We start from the raw sequence: 11,908 nt of genomic DNA, 5'->3' as shown, positions 1-11,908 counted from the left end.
TCGTTAGAGATCCCGCCTATAGGAAATAATTGCTCGTTAATTGGTTAATACTAGACTACTCAAACACTATTTCCTGAGCGTCACTGTTAGGAAAACCTGAAAAATTCTGGGACTTTTCCTAGCAGATTTTGTTATACTCAACTGCGTAGATCACCTAGGCATAACACATATAGGATTGGTAACTTAAAACCTTCAATAATCAGCTTGTAATACCTGAATAATTCTGTCCTTCATCTGAAATTGCCAGCATACTTTGACTCAAAAATCATCTAGAAAGCATGTCTATAGGTTTAAGATTCTGGATTCTGCAGCTTCCTAATTGACATCTGTGTTTGCGTGCATTCGCTGCTTAAGTGTGGAGGTCAATATGAGCCCTCAATTGCTTTTATGTGAAGTCTTTATATGTTTTATTTGTCGCCTAGTTTTGCATTTTTTAGCAGCCTAGATAAGGTCTAGAACCATCCAAATACAGGTCCAAAACATCTTGGACCATAGGTATGGGACGTGTAGTGCACACATAGGGCACGACGTAGAATTGAATTAGAGCGCTCTTAGGTAAACAACTTTAACATAGTAACCGGGTAGCAGGAGATGATAGTCTGTGCCCAAATCTTTTCATCTGCATAATTTGTACTTTCTTTATTTAATTAGTCTATTGTGTCCAAAACCTGAATGTTTACATTTACTATCTGACATGAGCTTGTTTTCCCATTCTGTTCTGAATCTCTGTAATGGTAATCTTACCTATGTAGTATGTTTTAAGTCTGTGTTAAGATGATTCTCTACCAACCATGACTAGTTCCTTGTTAATATTTCCCTCAGCATGTTTTTGGCTCATTTGATCCACCAGTAATTGTCATAATCTGTGTTGCCCCACCATGTCTAATACAGTTCTGCCGTCTGATGTGAAATTAACATGGATATTTTATGACACTAGGATATATACTTGGCATAATTTGGACCTTTAGGTTTTCGATTGTTTGGTATTGGGCATCTGTGCATGATAATCTTTGTCAATCCTGCAAACTTGTTCTTTCCTTAACTCTGCCAATATGTGACTGCCTATGTGCTAAGTGTTGAACCTGCTTCTAAATCTTTACTAAACTTGCTTTTAAATCCTGTGACCTGTTCGATTATCTGCTCTATATGCTCAACTTGGACATGTCTGTTTCAAGTTATAATTGTATCCCTCAATTCCTGTCTCTCAACCTTGGTCCACTCTCCTTCACTTGTTACCTATGCTCTCTTAAATTTCTCATTCTTAGCCGACTGAAAGCCAAGGCTACCTAGGCTTTACTACTGACCTCCCTAGTGTGAGCACCGCTCGGGGTCCATTTGAGGCCCTTGAGAACTCTGACACACTAGGATTTGGGTCCTTAGTCATTCCCTGAAACTTAAACTACCCCATTCAACCCATTTCTTCCTATTATTTGCTGTACATCTAAGTCGGTTGGTTTAAATGATGCAATGTTTGACAATATGGTTATATGAATTGAATTTGGGCACCTCTATGGATTCTGGGGTTGTGTTGATGAATACGACTCCTTGTTAGAAGTCTGGGTATGCTGTGTGAGAATTGCTGAAGGCCTAGACAGTGTTGGGTATTTCATTTGGGTCTGTTGTGGGCCTATTGTCATTATTTTGATAACAATTGTATCTTACTCATTAATGGTCCTGTAATAACTTTGTATAAACGATTGGGGTGTTAGTAAAGTGGGGAATGGGTAGAATTTAATATTAACATGCAAAAGGGGTAGATAACATGCCTACAGGACTTGGTAATTTATTTGCTATATGTGTTGTTCGATTACATGTACACTGTAGAAATCACAACGTTAGAAGAAGCACACACGCATACTGTCTGCTCGCAAACCCCAAATGCTGCAATTATATTTATTGTTATGTGTTATTAGAGAACCTGCCTATAGGAATTAGTTTCTCATCGATGTTTTTGTCAATCCTCATCGCCTACTAGAAATCATGCCTATAGGATTGCAATTATTCTACTTGGATTTGCTCACCTAGAAATTATGCCTATTGGACTAAGATATGACGATAAAATAAGCTTTAAAGTGCTACTCGTTAGAGATCCCGCCTATAGGAAATAATTGTTTCCTTCCACTTCTTCTCCTTCTGATTTCTTTTCTTCTTCACCCACTACTTTTTCTGATCACCTTTCTTCCATTCCTGTACAACCTTCTTCCTCTTCTATTCATCCTGTTTCCTCTCCTCCTGCTTCACCTTTCAATTCTTCTTCTTCTTCACCATTAGCTTCTTCTCCCGATTCTTCTTCCCCTTCTCCTCCTCATGTTTTACCTTTCAACTCTGCTTCTTCACCATTAGCCTCTTCTCCTGATTCTTCTTCTCCTTCACCTCCTCCCTTGAGGAAATTTTCTAGACCTATTGTCACTCCTACTCACCTTAAGGACTACATTTGTTATGTTGTCCCTCCTGCCCACTCCTCTATCTTTTCCTCCTCCTCATCTTCACCTATATCCTTGTCTGAACCAGCATTTTATCATCAGGATATTTCTAACCTTGCTTGGCAAGAAGCCATGATGAAAGAATTTCAGGACTTAGAGGCCAATCAGACTTAGGACATAGTCCCTTTACCTCCTGGTAAAAAGGTCATTCCTTGTAAATAGGTGTATAAAATCAAGCAACACTCGGATGGTAGCATTGAAAGGTATAAAGCTAGGTTGGTAATAAGGGAAGATACTCAACAAGCTGACATTGACTATTTTGAGATATTTTCTCCTGTAGTCAAATTCACCACTATTAAGTGTTTGCTTGCTTTAGCTGCCAAGCATTCTTGGAACATCTAACAACTTGATGTCAACAATATATTTTTGCATGGGGATCTCTCTGAAGAGGATGTGTTCAGCAAAGGTCACATCCCTAGAGTAGAAAATAGATTTGTTACCCAAGTGTAACAATTTGCAAGCTTTCTTGCCAAAAGCATAACCAAGAAATACAGAGGGGATGACTCTGGATTTAAACTTGTCTCTAGAAGGAGGAGGAACAATAGCATAGGCTAAACAACTAAAGGATCTAAAATGATTATAAGTAGGAGGATGACCAAGTAAAGCTTCATAAGGAGTTTTGTTAGAAAGAACTGTTAATGGAAATCTGTTTACTAGATAGGTTGCAGTAAGAACACACTCCCCCAATACTTGGTAGGTAACTTAGATTGAAAGAGAAGGGCTTTAGCATTTTCATAGTATAGAATTATTTTAGCTATGTCTTTAGAAAGAGAGTTCATTATCCATGCCTTAACCGTGTTGTTGCAGTGTTGCCAATGAGGATACAGAGGAGAGTTAGGTGTAGGTTCAATAAGAGTTCCATTAATGAGTTGGATTTTATTCTTTGTAGCTAATGAAATTAACATTCCTTCCTTCCAATCTCCAAAACCTGTACCACCAAATGGTACAAAAACTAATATAGTTCCCGGTGTATCAGGAGGATGGAGATAAAGTGGATGAAAAACATCAAGGACTGAAGAGGTAGAACTACCAGACGGTTCAGTCGGAGATGAGGCATCATTATTAATAGCCATTGAAACTGAACAATATCTACTGAAAATTGACTAAGTAATCAATATAGAGGATTCAGAGAGTTAGGGCAAAGAAAAATATCACCAGAATTATCGATTCACAATGACGAAAACCCTAATTTTGAGATGAACTTCACGTTGTGATACCCGTCCAATTATCTGACGAACGGAGGACAAGATTCATCAGAAAATAGTTGAAATAAGCTTCTGAGGGACGATTCTTAACCAAATACCTCAATCAAACAAACCCGAAATTACCAATAACTTCATCTGAACAAGAACGGACATGAAATTATCGAAATTTCTCCGGTGAAGGGTCAGATAATGGCGAAAACTACCAGGATTCGCTCTGATACCATGTGAATCTGAGAGTAATCGAAGAGAATTTTGGTTTCATTCTGTAGAAAACCCTAGACGATATGAACGGGAAGAAGCCAGAGAATAAGAAAAATATTTGTGTATTGAAAAATGAAAAATTCAACTGTACAAATTAGCCTTATCATCTATTTATACTACAAGGAATAAAACAATGGCTATGCAATAAAAAGTGTCTATCTATACAATAAGTTTACAAGACTTGTATGATCAGTGTATCAACCGGGTGGGCCTGGATCTGTGTCTGTTGGGCTTGAGGTGTTTGGGCCATCTATTCCAACATAGGATGCATGTAGAAACCGGAAGATAATGAAATGTTCTAACTCGGAAACAATTTCAAATGTTGGCCAACTAAGGAAGTTAAAATATTTCCATCACCCAAAGAGTATCCCATCTTGTGCTTCCTCATAGCATTTATAAGATTAGTGCCTTTGTAATTTATTGTATTGTGCATAAATTTATGTAGGTATTTGTGAAGCTTATATCATGCAATGCAGTTTTTAAATGAAATTTCATATGCTATAGTTATTAAAGTGAACTGATTGCAGATGTTGTGACAGAGTTCATTGACAGAGTTCTGCCAAGTTTTGTCGCGGGTTGCCATATCCAGCTCGTTTTCCTGAGGTGATCCATTTTTAGGGATTTCCTTTTATGAATTGTGTGATCATCTCATTTCAAAGTTTAACTATTAAAGAAGAGAGACATTTATTTATTTATTTTAGGTCGTAAACACATCCTCTCATATGTGGTCTAATTATTTTTCTTGAATCAATCATGTGGAAACATTTCTGTTGATGGGTTTGAGAGTTGGACTTAGGACGTCTGCCTATCTTGATATCAATGCGTGTTGAATTGTGTGATAAAAACTTAATCTATTACAGAGGAAGCACTTATATTATTTGTTTTAGGTTGTCAATTTGTTCGCTGTTTTTATTTATCCTGTTGCCTTACTAAGATGGTAGTTTTCCGAAATCCACTGTAACATTTTCTCCTGTATACCCTAAGACATGTTAAGGTTGTCTTGTGTGATGATATTTTATATTTCAGATGCAAATTTGAACAAAATTGCAGTCATATCAGGTCAACTTGGATTATACCTGATGTCTCTATTTCAATTCTAGAACAGGAGTGTCGCTAAATTAATATTCTCATGGAGCTTCACATATTATTCTAATTTGTATAATGGCAAAATTAGAAATTGCATTTTCATGAGTTGCCCAGTGCCCTTTGTGCATTCCTTTCTCGCCTCACATGAGTGAAGTTTCTGCTAGTGATTCCACTTATAACTAAATAAGCCTTTAAGGAGTCCAGGAATTCTTATGAATAATTATTCAGGAATATGCGTGACTAAACAGTTGCTCAGGAATCTCTAACCTAAATTTGGCACATAACCTTGGAATCTGGTTCTAACCAAAGTCCAGTTTAACGTTGTCTTGAAAATTTTCTAATTTAGGTGGTGAAAATGGCCATGAACCTGCCCGTGCTGGATTTCTTTGGGAAAATGGATGCTGATTGCAGCTATTTGTAGTGATGTTTCTGCCCCTTCAAATGTTGATTCAATTCTTGATGTATGATTACCTGTTTGATTGACACAACAGCCTACTTGTTTTTCTTTGTTGGTGCCTAAATAACCTGATTCAACTTTAGGATATAAGAGCTGTTACAGGTCCCATGGACTGCCATGTGATTGTCAAGGTACAATGAATCTTAATCTCCTTGTCTAACTCTGACTTTTGGTTTTATAGTGTTGTTACCTGAACATGTAAAACCATCTTGCATTGTCCAGCTCTGGTTGGGCTGGAATTTTTAGTGTGACATGAAAAGTAGTGGATCACTGATACATTTATCTATACTACCAATCGGAGTCTCTAACCGAGAGAGTAACTTGGTAAGCCGTAAGAGTTGAAACGTAGCCTTGATGGTCTTACTAGAAACCTTACTTATGATAGGGCTATGTTGGTCTCTCAACTACACTCCACTGTTTTAATCTGTAGCTTACTTATCTCTACATTTTATTCCTCCTAATTTTCTTTCCCTTAAAAATTTCCCAAACATCAATTTCTTTCGATAAGTATCCACAGAATACTATCTTTACTTTGAACTTATAATAATTTACATTTAAATTAAATAATCAGAATGTGTTCAAAAATTTGGAAAGTGACCAAACCATAATTTCTGGTCACCTAAAGTCATGATACCAGTTGCTGACAGTCCATGGCACCAATGTCCTTTACCCCTTTATAGACTTTATACTGGTGAATGGTGATATACTGATTTTGGTTTGTTTGAGGAAGCAACATCCAAAGGTTGTAAAGTAGAGGTATCAATAAGATGTGATTTTTTTAATTTTTGTAACTCATTTAGAGTTGTTAGTTTTTCTATCTCTATGAGGTAGGGGTAAGGTCTGCGTACACACTACCCTACCCAGACCCCATTTATGGGATCAAACTGGGTTTTTTGTTGTTGTTGTATTTAGAGTTGTTAGTTTTTAACTATAATTTTAGTAGCTAGTTAGTCCTGCAGAAACTGAAAGATAGCGTGTACTGTGTGATATTATAGGAATTGCCTTTGCATTCTAGATGATAATTGTCAGTAATGACGCTTTACCATTTCCTAGAGCCATTACCGGCCAAAGAGGTTTGGCTTGGACAATAGCCGCTCACAACGTTCATAGTCAGTATCGTGGTGCATGTTAGTTGTGTTTTACCACCTCCTATATAATTGTGTTGGCTTATTCAGCCTCAACGTGAAGAAAATTTTAAAAAATGAGAAGTCAATCTGTCATCTTCTGAATGATGAACATGAAAGGTTTGTGTTTTTTAACTGTGCTTGCTTGCTCAGCCTCAACATGAACAAAGATAGAAACCCAATTTTCTAATTTCTTAGGCAATGAGATCTCAGTTTCATCCAAAGATGGGTGGTGGAACTTTATAAAGGTTGACTTTGTTCTGTATTATTTTGCATTGACAGAAGATGGTTTCTTTTCCACTTGTGTAGATTATCTTCCTATGGAGGAACAGGTATCTTAGGCTGAGACACTAAAATCCACTTTAATGAGTTTTTTAAGGTTGCATTATGCAAGTGGCAAATCTCATGGATTTCCTGTGACTTCCACGATATCTATAGCATGTTTTTTTTCTTTATCTTTTTTCCTCCGCAAAACTTAAAAAAAAAAAAAAAAAAAAAAGAACGAAGGGGTCGCATGTCTTGTATATGAAGCAAAATCATTTGCAAAACAAGTTATTAATGTATTTCAGTTTATGTGTTTCTTTAGATTATGTTTTCTTTGTTTTCAGCTTGTTGGTTCGTGGAATACTGTTAAGGACACAGGCAGAATTTCAACATAGCTTCTTACTAGTCCTGTACCTGCAAGGTCTGACAAATGATTCAAATCATATGGCTTGAAGCAACGAATCTGCCTGAGGATGTGTTTTACCATATTTGCTTAAACTTTAAATTTGAATCCTCCTCCTCTTGGCTAAGTCTCACTAGTCTTTTTTTATTGAGCCTAGTGGTGGATTTTCTAAGACACAACACTCCACATCAATTACAAAAGAATCATTTCCTGATGAAAAATACAGTTTTCTCCACTTACTATGGGGAGAGAAGGAACAAGTCATATGGGAAAGGTAGTGATGGCAACAGGGAAGGAAGTGAGGGTGGCAGAGTTCATAGCGGGCTTTAGATTGTTTTTAAGTGTTGCAATTGGATGGGAGGAGGAAAGAAAAGATAATAGCGCTTTGTCTCCTTTTGCTTTGTTGGGGTGGACCAAACTTTCCATAAAAATGTATCTGCAAGGAGACTGTCACAGTTATAACACTGATGTATTGATGGTCTGTGGGTGTTTTTATTAAGTGTCACAAATAATAAGGGCAGGATGGAGTAATGTTTTACAGGTTTCAATAATGCTGGTTATATTAGAGCTTCACATAATCATAAAATTATTCTCAATGCTGCTGTCTACTGTCTCTTTCTATCAAAAATCGAGTCGGCCCCAACAATTGAGCTAACTGGCCAAATCCTTGAGGCAGCTATTGAAGCAGCACAACTAAATATCAGGGATACTTTCAGTGGATAGCAATGTCGGTGATGGTGATTGTGGTTCAACTGTAGGTCCTTGGATAATCTCTTTCTCCCTCATTTTGCTCAAGTTGTTATCTTCATTTTATATGAGCTCATTTTTTTACGAAACTACAGATGTTCAGGGGTGCAGTGGCTATTCTTGAAGACATGAAGAAAGTGAGTCTTCTTCCTTAAAACATCCCCCCATAACTCTTCTCCAAAAATAGGAAAATGCAAGGTATCTGCCTCCTAATATGTTTTATTTGCTGTGTTGTTGATTGTTTAAAAGAGGTGTCAGTTACATTAATGTGATTAAACATAGAGAAAATGTTGCTTCTTTTGAGTTTTCCAGCTTGCCAAACTGTGATCTAGTTATAGTACTGAGCGCAGCTTGTACACTTTATCTTGCAGCGGTGATATACGATTAATTTTGGCTGCTCTTAAGGATTTTTTCAAATCCAGTTGTTCGGACACAAGATAGGTTTCATTTTGTGAAATCCGGGGGCCTAGAGGTTTCTTTATAAGTTCATCACATGAGAGTTATCACTTATCAGAGATGGTTTGAGGTTTATAGACATAGTGCTCAGTTTCTTTTGTGGAATATTTTCTGAAATACTATGTCCTTTTCTTTTAACTGAAAGAACTGATGTACTTTAGTCAATGAGTAGTTGCTTTTGCATGCTTTCCATCTCCTTCGGATTTTGGTTTTATTTTTTTATTTTTATTTTAGTTCTGTAGTGTTTCCCAGATAAGTGTCTGCATATATCTTTTTGTTCACTATCTCACCCCCCTCCCTTTCGGAAAAAAAAAAAAACAAAGGTCAAAGAAACTCTCCTGTTGCTTTTTAGCAAGTTTAGCATTTGAATTTGTCGTAATTGCTTATACTTCTATCTTTAAGAATCGTACTTTGCCTCCTTTCTGAACTTTTTGTTTCTTTCAGCCCTCCTATGGAATCGGACAATGAAATTGGATCTTCTACTTGAAGAGTAATTGGGCGAACAAGTGGTATCATATATTGCATTTTCCATAGCTTGTTGACTGTACCTTTTCATCTTTTCAAGTTAATGTTTCCTTACCTTATTTATGGCATTTAAGTCATCCATTTTATGACAGATATAACATACCCTTCAAAGAAGCATATGCGAAGTTGAAAGCAGACAGCGAGTCTGTTCTCACAGTTCTACAATGTCAGTTAACTCCTAACCTGTAACTTTTACTTTGGCTTTGTGGCTTAAGCTCTTTGCATGCTGATTGAGACTGTCGGTTTAGGGCTTGATGTGTTTGTCTGTAAATATGGAGGAGCAGCAGTGGTTATCTATCACTATTAGTTGTTTTTATTCCAGCAGCCTCAGTTCTTAAAGAGGTTAGCTTATAATAATTGCTCTGCTACACCATTTACAGTTGCTGGAGCCAAGTCAACTAAAACACATGCAAATTCAAGTGTTCTTTCTGCATTAACTGGTATTTCTACCAAAATGAAAGAAAAGTAAAAAAAAAAAAAAAAGAACTTTAGGGTAAAACCAGGATGTTCATTAGTTTTGTCCAGAACTAATTACTTTGAGAAGTATAAGAGATTATAAGCACATTTAGTCGGCTATGAGTCTTACTTCCTGCAATCCTTGTGTTCTTAGGTTTGGAGGAAGAAATTAACCCAATAACTTTTGCTTGTAAAGTGACACCTTGTTGATTTATTAGCTTTCACTTATGCGGCCTTGGCCCGCATATAGTGGTGAGTGTAAGATTGCAAGATTGCAAACTCTATTCTAGTAATGAACTTTTTTTCTGCTGTAAAGGTGCTACCTATTTGGGATCTGTATTCTTGTAACAACTTTTCGTGTATGTTTGTAGTGCTTATATTCCTGGCTACCCTCTCGGGTTTTTCACTTCTCATCTTCTAGTTGGCTGCAGCATCATGTGCGGTAAAAGTCTTGTGATTTTGAATAATAAAAAAAATATCATATACACTTATTCAGGCATCTGCCACTGAAGGTGCCAGTAGCTAATTGTATATCTTAGTTGCGGTTAGTCAGAGTAGTGGTGGCCGAAGGCATTTCTCTTTGAAGGAATATTTGTTTATTCTATCTCGTGAAACAATTGACCTAAATCTATACTCCATTTTTGGTAGGGTTGGTGGGTACAAGTGGACAACTTGGTCAACGGAAAGCAGGAAGCAAGAACAGTGTCAGAAATGGGAAACAGGTTAATGAATTTGAATTTTGGAACTGAATTTAACATGAATAATATGCTACTATAACTCATTTTTCTAAACTCTGAAGTGACACCACAAAGAAGGTGCACTATATTTCTGCGAACATGTTGAAAGAACTAGTAAATTTTGACATCGAGATGACAAAGTACGGTACAATTTCTACAACTTTTGTGTTTCCTTTTATTGGGCAAAGTGGGTTGCTATGATGGTAAGCACCCTCCACTTTCAACCAAGAGATTGTGAGTTCGAGTCACCCTAAGAGCAAGGTGGGGAGTTCTTGGAGGGAAGGATGCCGAGGGTCATTTGGAAACAGCCTCTCTACCCCAGGGTAGGGGTAATGTCTGCGTACACACTACCCTCCCCAGACCCCACTAGTGGAATTATACTGGGTTGTTGTTGTTGTTGTTGTCTCGGAGTGTCTTGTGAACACTGGCTATTGTTGGTTCGAAGGTATACACTGGATAATTATTAAAATAGCCTTTGTCCAAAACTGCAACTATTTTATACCCATTGATCTCTGAATCATACTCGTATAAATCATGATACTGTGCATGGGTACGTTCTACTAGGAAAAGCACCTGTTTGTTGTCGATCCAGACTGGAAAAGCATAATTATAATTGTCCGGACCCATAACAAAATTGTCCACAGTGTGTGAAACTCTCCAATTGTTGCTTACATCATAAGAAGCAATGATTATGGAATAATTCTCCTAAGGTGCAAACAAGGGTAAGTAAACCTTGTGCCAAAAGTACCCCTAACCATTTACCGTTGACACGATGATGGCTGATGAACTCAGGAAGGTCAAGCATTACAGCCTCTTCTCTCTTTGTATCAAAAGCAAGAAACATCATCTCTGAGCCAATGCAAGGAACCGTGCACGTATACAGGTTTAATACTGAGCCAAAAAGCTGAAAGTATGGCTCAACTTCATTCTCAATTGGAATTCATGCCACACGCCTGGTTACCAATTTATATTGATCTGAAGTAGGGTAGTCAACAGCTAAGCCCGCATCACCAATTGTATAAAAACCTTTTCTGCGCTCGTATCAATTGGTCTGATTGAAAACACAGAAATTGCTAAACTCATGAAAGTCAAGGAGAAGTAGACCTTTGGATGAGGCTAAAACCGCAATCCAAACGGGTAAAGTCGTCTTACAGTGAGTGATTGTGAAAGGAGGGTTTATGGAAGTCTTTTGAGTGAAAAAAATGATGAGTAGTGTAGAGATCTTTTGACGTTGGAGCCAAGTTTGAGAAAATTCTGGATCAGAAATCCTAGTATTAAAATTCTTACTTAGAAGTTTACGTTGAAGTTTTGAACTGCAAGCTTGAAGGGCAAGTAGGAAATGATCTACACAACTAAATCATTATGCAGTTCCATACTCACTAATACTATCAGATTCCTTTGCTGGCTCTGTTATGAATACCTCAATATATAGCCGTTTCTCATGCCCTTGATTTGATTTCTTTTCTTTTTCTGAGTCTATATAAGGGCATCATATATTTAACCTAATACGTCTGTGTCTTACATGACGGATTGGAAATCTGATTTGCTTTTCGAGTTCCAAAGTGATTAGAAAGATCCTTAAGGAGTCTATGGACAATCAATTAATAAAAGGGTAAAAAAGATAGATCCTTTAAGTTATATATAGAGTATTAGTTCACACTTTAATTACGTTATTTGTAATATGGCCAAATTTTCATGACATTT

At 37.1% G+C, this 11,908-nt stretch overlaps 1 long non-coding RNA gene across 5 annotated transcripts; it reads left to right on the top strand.

Annotated features, from left to right (window-relative positions):
• The first annotated feature begins 4,265 nt into the window (after nt 1-4,265).
• Nucleotides 4,266-10,316, top strand: LOC107764983 (uncharacterized). Of its 5 annotated transcripts, XR_012708679.1 has the most exons (8): nt 4,266-4,552; nt 5,382-5,496; nt 5,576-5,623; nt 7,225-8,037; nt 8,126-8,167; nt 8,931-8,995; nt 9,104-9,177; nt 10,116-10,316. It is a non-coding gene; the product is annotated as an uncharacterized LOC107764983 (long non-coding RNA). The 5 variants fall into 5 exon arrangements; XR_012708677.1 differs by having other exon boundaries at nt 5,382-5,623; XR_012708678.1 differs by having other exon boundaries at nt 4,267-5,496.
• Nucleotides 10,317-11,908: the final 1,592 nt, after the last annotated feature.

Source organism: Nicotiana tabacum, chromosome 4, assembly GCF_000715075.1.
Source record: "Nicotiana tabacum cultivar K326 chromosome 4, ASM71507v2, whole genome shotgun sequence".
NCBI lineage: Eukaryota > Viridiplantae > Streptophyta > Magnoliopsida > Solanales > Solanaceae > Nicotiana > Nicotiana tabacum.
This window is presented reverse-complemented; position numbering and strand designations above follow the sequence as displayed.